Here is an 8,546-nt window from a genome sequence, read left to right as displayed (position 1 = left end):
GTGTGTGACCCTGGACCACAAAACCAGTCATAAGTCGCTGGGGTATATTTGTATATAGCTTGGGGCTGATAATATACTGTACTGGTTTTGAAAGCTATTTGAATATTTCTTTTGCAGGAAATCATATTACAGGAAATCATACAACAATATTATGTAGCAATAGCCAAAAATACATTGTGTGGGTCAAAATTATTGATTTTTCTTTTATGCCAAAAATCATAAGGATATTAAGTAAAGATCATGTTCCATGAAGATATTTTGTAAATTTCCTACTGTAAATATATTAAAACTTAATTTTTGATTGGTAATATGCATTGCTAAGAACTTAATTTGGACAACTTTAAAGGCGATTTTTTTGCACCCTCAGATTCCAGATTTTCAAATAGTTGTATCTCGGTCAAATATTGTCCTATCCTAACAAACCATACATTAATGCTTATCTTATTTGTTGAGCTTTCAGATTATGTATAAATCTCAATTTCGAAAAATGTACCCTACAACTTTAAAGGCGATTTTTTTGCACCCTCAGATTCCAGATTTTCAAATAGTTGTATCTCGGTCAAATATTGTCCTATCCTAACAAACCATACATTAATGCTTATCTTATTTGTTGAATTATGTAATTATGTATAAATCTCAATTTCGAAAAATGTACCCTTAAGACTGGTTTTGTGGTCCAGGGTCATACACACACACACACACACACACACACACACACACACACATACAGTATATATATATCATATGATTTTATAAATGTAATTTTATTTTATTAATTGTATTCTTATTATATAAAGTATGTTATGAATGATTTAATTAATTAATTTATTTATTTATAAGTTTTCTGCAGACCTCCTTGTGGCCTCTATAAAAACTGATCAAATCAATCCATATTCAATCAGAAACTTTTTTTCTCAGTTGCAGTGTTAGCATAGTTACTGATGTTTGCTTTTACACATAGTGTAGTGCATTTTTCATAGCTTCCTGTATCAGAGTAAATTGCCTTTGGTGATTTTTGCATTATTTGACTCTCTTACAGTGCATCTGGGGCAGACAAACACAAGTGCTGTTCTATGCATGTGAAGTTTTAGTGCTAAATCCAACGTGACAGAAACATGAATAAAACAGTGAAGCTGGCATCTTCTCATCATGAGTTGTTACCCAGCTACAGAGGTATACAGCTTCTGTCAGTTCAACCGGTTATACTCACGTTCATGTACTGCAGTTCAGACCCAAAAGTATATAGCGAACTCTGGTTTGGATCAAGCAGCGTGCGACATTAAGTGACTTAATGTGGGCAGAAGAGGAGATTTTTAGCATTCAGGATAGTGTTCAAATTTTCATTGATTTCCTGAGCAGTGATGTACTCGCCTGACTTCTATGACAGTATTTCCATGTCATGTGTTAAATCGCGGTAATTAAAATGTCATCAGGGCTTTGTAATATTATTTAGTTCGCTATCAGCCTCAGGTTCTAAATCTCACGCATTAGTACACAGGCAAATCATCTCAAACACTCAGAAACCCTGGTCATTTAGTGCTTGACCTAGTGCGGGTGTGTTGGCGGCACTGTCTATTTACAGATAAATGCTTCTTCTGGCCCATGGCTGGTATGGTGTAGTGACCTTCCCAGAGACCTGAGGGGCAGGGTGTTCAGAATCAGGGCTGCTGACCAGTGAGGTCACGCTGGTGGGTAAAGCTTTGTGGAGCCATTCCAAACAAACACTCTGACCCCGCCATTCAGTCCTCTACCCGTTTTCTCTGTTCCTTCCTGTCTGTTTTGAATCATTCAGCCTTGTTTCCATTTTTAAGGTTTGGTGAATCACATTGTAACTACAGGGAGCGCTGACATTTAAAGAGACTGGATGAGAAGCAATTAGCATGCTTTCCAAAACAATTAGAACACACTGACTACACCGATGATCAAACACTGGCCCCGCAGAGTGTTTACTGAAACAGCCGTCGCCCACAAGCATAGCTCAATGACCACGCCTGTAGCAATCCACTGCTTCCTCAGCAAAATCCACCTCCTCTCTATCTTTACATGTTCACCATAAAGCAAATGTATATTATTTTGAGTAAATTGGTGCATGGACATACTCTTGAATTGACTGGATATTTTTTTTAATAAAAGACACAAATAAATAAAGTTAGCCTGACTTTGACAAAGACTTCAGGCTGTATTAAACCCCACAGTAAACCTTAAAATTAAACCCAAACCCAAAAATTCAAATTCTGTTATATTTTACTTACCCTCATCATGTCATTCCAAACCTCAGTGACTTTCTTCTGTCATACATACACACACAAATCTATATTTTTATGTTTATTATCACCAAGGCTGTGTTTAAATACAGTAAAACAGTAATGTTGTGAAATTATTATTACAATTTGAAATATTTTTTTTCTCTTTTAATATATACATTTTATTATATGTAATAAAATGTCATTAATTCCTGTGATGGCTAAGCTGAATTTTCAGCAACCATTACTCCAGTCTTCGGTATCACATGATCCTTCAGAAATCATTCTAATATGCTCAAGAGAAAAAAAATGCAATTAATTTCAATGTTGAAAACTGTTGTGCTGCTTAATATTTTTGTGGAAACTGTGATTTACCTTATTTTCCAGGATTCTTTGCTAAATAGTTCAAAAGAACAGCATTTGTTTGTAAAATAATTTTGTAAAAAATCTATGAACCTACACATTTATTTTATAAATGGTTGGTCTACCCATCGCAATGTCTCATTGTATTTACACAAGAGTTTGACACAGTACCCTGATGCTTGTTGAGCTCACAGGTAGCTTGGACAAAAACTCTGATTAACTCTGATTTTAGTGCTTTTAGTGCTTGTTTCTTAACTGTGTCATGCCTATTTAGGAGTTAAAGCACAATAGCAAATTTAATTTTAAGGGTCATGTAAAACGGTTGTTAAAAACTACTGTTTTTGTATGTGTACATCATAACATAATTAGAGAACCTCAGGGAAATAAAGCTCAAAATGCTTTTAAAAATGACGACATGACTCCTGTAAGTTTATTAATGAGCTCTTCTTCTCTTTGTTCACAGTGCTGGCATACAGTGAAGTGCAGCTGCAGCAGATAGGAAGAATGCATCATGGAGTTGCTGGGAGGACTGGAGGAAGCTGCTGGGATAAGGTACTGGATCAGTGGTGTCACGAGACGCAGACAAAGAATAATAGAATCTGCATAATATTCCTTCCCCTGTCTCCCTCAGTGCCACACTCTCCCGCCCCACAGGGCATTGTGGGTAATATATAGAGGTGATCAAGATGCGCTGGGCTCATGTGCCTGTTTATGGTAGAAATAAAGTGCAGCATAAACTGCAAACAAAGCAGCCGGAGAGGCGCTTAATGGCCTCCTCCTCCATCTTCTCTATACTGTCTTCACTGTCTCTCTCTCGCTAACGCTGTATTTCTTACTCTCTCGCTTTCTCTGCTCGCTTACATCCTTTCTTTCTCTCCCCCTCTCTGTCTTTTTTCTCTTTTAAACAAGAAGCTGGACCACTGAGATCATTTGCTATTTTCTGCTTGTCTCTTGACAACCTGACAGCAAATTACAGAGGCATTTTTGTCGTCTGGTAAAATGTCTCTCAGTGGTCATTTCATTAAAACAGTTTCTATACTGTAAGCAATCCCCACCTGTCTTTGTTTGCATGAATGTGTGTGTGTGTGCAGGTTTATTGTCATATCTAGAGCCTCATTTGGTCTCATAGTCCCAGACTCATAACCACTCACAACTATGAAATGGCATACTTAATGGCACTTTTTGTGGCACATGAGTTTTTCTGCTCACTGTTTTGTACAGTTAGTCAACGGACTTCGTTAATTGCGTGATGTGTGTGATTTTTTCGCTAATGAAATACCTTTTTCTTGTTCAGTTTAATATGTAGCGACAACTCTAAGTAAGCCATTTGTAGGTTGATTTCCCAGAAAAGTGTAAAATATGTGCCTTTATGACATTCATTAAAACTTTTTTTCATTTGAGCCAAGGGAGTCTGAAATAACTGGAGAAAGTTATCCATTAGCATTCCTAGACATCTCCGTTTTCCAGCTGGTGCAGGACTCTCTGTACAAATACAAGACTTCTCTATCTTTGCTAATGGAACGTACACTAAATTTTTTGAGTCCAGACCGGTGAATGCCATGTGACTAATCACTCAGGAGCCACAGGAAATCATGATGACAGTCCCACACCCATTATCCTGAGCTGTGACGTTGAAGGCAGCAGAAAGTCCATTTTACACTTTTAAGACCTCTCCAAACAAATGGCCTCTGGTAAAAAGTAATATAATATAATTAAATATTTCAAATTTAAGTAACAAAGTTGGGATGCACATCATCTTTTGCATGACCATCAGTGGAGATAGAAGCTTTTAGCAGCCATGTAGCATAGTTACAACTATCTATCAGCAGGGGCTAACTGGGCCATGATAACCAACCAAACCATGAGACCTTTAAGAGATAGTTCACCCAAAAATGAAAATTCAGTCATCATTCACTCACCATCATGTCATTCCTGTATGACTTTCTTCCTCAGAAAAATATACTTTGAGAAATGTTTCAGTGATTTTTGTCCATACAGTGGAAGTCAGTGGTAACCAAAAATGTTTGGTTACCAACATTCTTCAAAATATCTTCTTTTGTGTTACAGAGAATAAAGAAAGTCATTTAGTTTTGGAATGACGAGGATTTTTGGGTGAACTATCACTTTAAGCTGAACCAATGACCACAAGTGTTTGGGGTCGGACTATTTGTTTGTCTGCCCAATGGCGGAATGGAGGAGCAGAATTTAGTTCAGAATTTAAGTATCAGGATTTTTGTGCATGCCTATGCATTTCTCAGTCATTCAGTTTTATGAAATACAGACCACTCTTTTTTTGACTCAAGAGCTGAAATTAAAAAGGTCTTTGATCTTGCCCTCGTTCTGGTCTGTATTTATTCCTTGTCATTACAGTAGATTATCATCAGTCTTGTTCCAATATATTTGTGCTTGGACGTTGTCTCACTTAGACTGATAAGAGAACTCAATATGAGCTCTTATATTAAGATATAAGCCCATAATGACAACCCAGCTATAGAACTTTAATGCTCTTTGAACTTTCAACCATAAGCAGCCAGTCATCCGCCCCATCATCAAAGGTTCAATCAGTGACCCACAACCTTAAATATACATTGTCAGTCATTAGTTTTAGTCTTAGTTGAACCGTTGGAACAGAATTGGTGAAGTGCTGGCATGGACAATAACGGCTAAACATTTGTTGGATCTAAGTATGTAATGAGTTAATCGATTAGAGCTGAGCTCAAGGACTACGCCGTCTCATAACAGGGCTTCCACAGCCCAACTCCCTTTGCTGAGGGAGTTCAGCCCTGATTATCAGAGGGGCTTGGCACGGAAAGACTGGAGCTTACCCGTTCTCTGGATGTAATATTAGGAGCAAGCCACCAGAATGATTTCACATTGCATGGTCTAAATCCCTCATAATTGACTGCAAATCTGAGCACACTATTCTTGAGCCCAATCCAGTTTACTCTCTATCGCTCCCTCTCTCTGTTATAAATGCATGTATATATGTGTGTGTGCGTATAAGAATGTTTACTTTAGATGATAAATGTGTTGATAAACCCAAGTTTCTTTAGTCTCCGTTTACATTAAGGCTGTGTGAGTGTACAGCATGCTGATTCATTGTCAACCATGCAAATGAAATTAGACTCCATTAGTCCTGCTCGAATTAACCTCTATCTTTACAAACATCGGCACATTCATATACTTCATGCTAATATAATTCGCGAAAATATAAATCTCTGTTCAATTACATTCAGCCTTCCTTTTTTGTCTCTCCATTGCCTTTCTCCTCCAGTGTGTTTTAGAAATATCACACAAGCAAGACTAAAAAAACAGCCTATTTAACATCACCTGCCTTTCAGCAAATACAGTACAACTGCTGGCCACTTAATTAATATTAATGCGCTAACTGTTAGATTTGTCCCTCCTATTTTTCAGATCAATATGAAATCAAACTTTTATTAGCACCTTTGGAAGGCAGTTTGCTCAATCAGATTAGAGGACCCGGAACTAATTATTGTTTAGGATATGTTATGATATGATGAATGATAATTGCCATCAGCTCTTTAGCAGCGAGAGGTCACTTATCATTTCCTGCCGGCCTTTCTTCCACTTTTGGCCATCTGGTTCGCTGCTGGATAAGACAAGAGGGCAAAGTCTGTGTGGGATGCAATAAAGATCTCTCCAGTTATCTAGGCTATTTATCACCGGATCTCTCTACACTTTCTGATTTTGAATCTAGTCTTTAAATGTTCATTGGGTTTCCTTGTTGATACACATTATTTACTTTACCTAGTGGTGCCGATGGTATCTGCGGAGTGGTTTTGTGGTATTTTTGTTTGTTTTCACTCAGGCTGTGCCCTTTCCAGCTGAGCTGATTGAATGAAGGGCATTCTTTGAAATTACTGATTGTCTTGTTTGAGTGAAAATCACTAAATATTCATGAAGTGAGCGAGAGAAAAACTGAGAGATAAAAAAGAATCCGAGAGTGAGAGGCAGAGAGATACTGAGATAACAGAGTCAATGTTTGGTCTGTACGTTAATCAAAGTTACTGTCACCAAATACGCTACATGACCGAAAGAAATGTGGACACCGAGCACCATATGTTTTTTGAACATTTAATTTTAAAACTGTGAACATTAATATGAAGTTGTGTACCATTCAGAATTGAATTAAAAATGCATTTAAGTTCCAGTTCAGTTCCTGAATTTGAAGTGGATTTGAACTGAAGCAAAATACAGGATACAGAATTGCATTTGGATGAAATTTGAATTTGCATGAAAGCACATAGAATTAAACTGAATTGAAATTCACAGAAATAAAGAAAAAAAGCAGTGCTGGATGGACAGGTGGATAGATCGATGGATTTGCACTCATGATTTTAAAGGGAGTCAATTTGGTTGTCAGTCTCAAACACTGCGTGAACGTATCTACAGTCTAGAACTGGTATGACAGAATCTGACTGATTATGTCGAGCTGGTCTGTGATTGGACAGTACTAACTGAATTTTTTCTGCCTGTTTCAGATCTCATATAGACTGATAACATGAGAGCCTCATTTGCTAGACAAATGGATTTTTTGTTGTGTGTGTGTGTGTCGCATGGGCCTAATGAGGCAGTAGGACACACAGAGGAGAGAGCTGCTATACCTGCACAGCATGGACAGTCAGCAGGGGTGGACGAGAGTTTAGCAGTACACACACTGTGCAGAGCAGCTGTCATCACATCCGCTTACACACACACACACACACACACGTACATACTTTCATACTGAGGTGTGGCTCCTGAAGTTTAGAGAAAAGAGAGGCAGATGCTGTTGAAAGCGGCGCAGTGTGGAGCCCTTTGTTTTTCACACCAGACACACACACACACACACACACAAATAAACACACACACTCACACATACAGCTGGCTGTGTTGGAAGAAGTACAGGTTGAACGTGACTTATTATCTAAGCAACGCAATTTGTAATCCTCCTCTTTCCTTCTTTCCATACTTACGGGTGTGCTTACTAAGAAATATGGCACTAAATTTTGTACATAAGTAAAATTCCACATAGTGCTTGAAAGAACTGTAGTTCCCTTTAGTGGAACTTCGAACTGCGTCCTCTAGGGTTCGCTATGGGGAACGCCTCGTCGTGACCCGTGTCTGAAGCCTACATTGAAAAAACACCAACTTGTTTGGCCGGCGACAGCCATGACGTCACTACCATCGCAACTAGTACAAAATAGGCGCCGGTAGCGCACATCACCACCTCGAGGGGGCAATCTGCGTGCACTGTGAGAGCTTTTCACTGAAAAAGCTCCGTTCTCGTTTGTCTCTCTTCTCGAGTGGAGAGGGACAACCATCGGTTTCCCGCGGCTCGGGACCTGCCGCTGCTGAGGCACGGAGGAGAATGAGCTCGTGGGGATCTCAGGTGGACCTAGCCGATGAGGCTGAAGGGGGGGTTTCCCTCTTCCGCGCATCGGCGTCGGGCGAGAGACAGCCGCTGGACGATGATATCCTCTCTCTAATATAATCTGATCCAGGGGCCAGTGCTCAGTTGGGCCCAGCCCAACAAGAGCAGGGAATGGATGTGGAGAGTGAAGAAGCAGAGGCTGAGCTTTCCCAGTCCACCTGCCCTGCATATGATGAGCTGTTAGAGGTAATGGATCGGGCCACGGCGAGGCTCGAATTACCGTGGAAACGAGCCAAGGAGGTGACGTCGCGAGGTCACCTCGACGAACGTTATCTCTCTGGCCATACACCTCCAGCTCAAGTGAGCCTTCCTTTCCGTCCTGATCTCCACACTGAGATCGAGAAGGAATGGAAGAGGCCGTTTTCCTCACGCATATATCGGTCTCAGCATACGAGTTATGCGAACATCGAGTCGATGCGCGAAAGCGGCTATGAGATGATGCCCCCTGTGGAAGAGACGCTAGCCAGCTATCTCTCTCTGGGGGAGACGTCATCTCTCAAAAC

The 8,546-nt window shown here is 39.7% G+C and overlaps 1 long non-coding RNA gene across 2 annotated transcripts in view; it reads left to right on the top strand.

The window, feature by feature from the left end:
• Positions 1-8,546, top strand: part of LOC107583778 (uncharacterized) — a 56,866-nt gene that overhangs the window by 42,666 nt on the left and 5,654 nt on the right. For both annotated transcript variants that reach the window (XR_001609069.1, XR_001609068.1), the window contains exon 2: positions 3,070-3,158. This is a non-coding gene — a long non-coding RNA (uncharacterized lncRNA). The remainder of the gene's footprint in view (positions 1-3,069; positions 3,159-8,546) is intronic.

This window comes from Sinocyclocheilus grahami, unplaced genomic scaffold, assembly GCF_001515645.1.
Source record: "Sinocyclocheilus grahami isolate Dianchi unplaced genomic scaffold, SAMN03320097.WGS_v1.1 scaffold55.1, whole genome shotgun sequence".
Lineage (NCBI taxonomy): Eukaryota > Metazoa > Chordata > Actinopteri > Cypriniformes > Cyprinidae > Sinocyclocheilus > Sinocyclocheilus grahami.
This window is presented reverse-complemented; position numbering and strand designations above follow the sequence as displayed.